Source organism: Artemia sp. Qi Xiang Cuo, chromosome 5, assembly GCF_049724085.1.
Source record: "Artemia sp. Qi Xiang Cuo chromosome 5, ASM4972408v1, whole genome shotgun sequence".
Classification (NCBI taxonomy): domain Eukaryota; kingdom Metazoa; phylum Arthropoda; class Branchiopoda; order Anostraca; family Artemiidae; genus Artemia; species Artemia sp. Qi Xiang Cuo.
Window position 1 is genome coordinate 12,038,723 of NC_142798.1, and position 708 is coordinate 12,039,430.

The window sequence follows — 708 nt, forward strand, 5'->3', positions numbered from 1 at the left end:
TATATGTTTGATAAATAAAATATCTGAATGAATTTAAGTAATATTATAAATGGTTTGCAAAAAAAACACGAAAATACTACTACTAGTAACAATTCATTGCAATACAAAACCATCATATGTAGTCACTGCTATTTTTTATCAAGGAAATATCTGAATATATTTAATGTATAGTATGAATGGATTTCAAAAAACACGAAAATACTAATAATAGTAACAATTCACTTCACTACAAAACCATCTGATGTTGTCACTGCTATGTTTTATCAAGAAAATATCATACACACCTATGAAAGGCTAAGAAATCCAGCACAGAAAAGTAAAAAAATAGCAACCCACGCATCCCAAATCATTGATTTCTTAGTCGTATGTTTACCCAAATATTTAACAAGTACCATTTTTCCATACTATCCATAAAACTCAAATCTTCCTAGAATTATTTAAACTAAATAGTTACCCCTGCCCTAGAAAGTTCGGTAAAACACGATAGCCTTATTTATAGTGAAACATTCTCGTTAAATTGACAATACGCTCCAAAATATCACTTGTGTATTATACAGTACACTATCATCCCATCTCCTCCAAATCGCAAATCCCCCCACCTTATTTTACGATGGCTGTTTTAGGCTACAACTCTTCCACTTTCCCATTATCTGCTTTAACTTCACTTCTTGAGTGTTTGCCATATAATATACAAGTACCGAGTTTTCA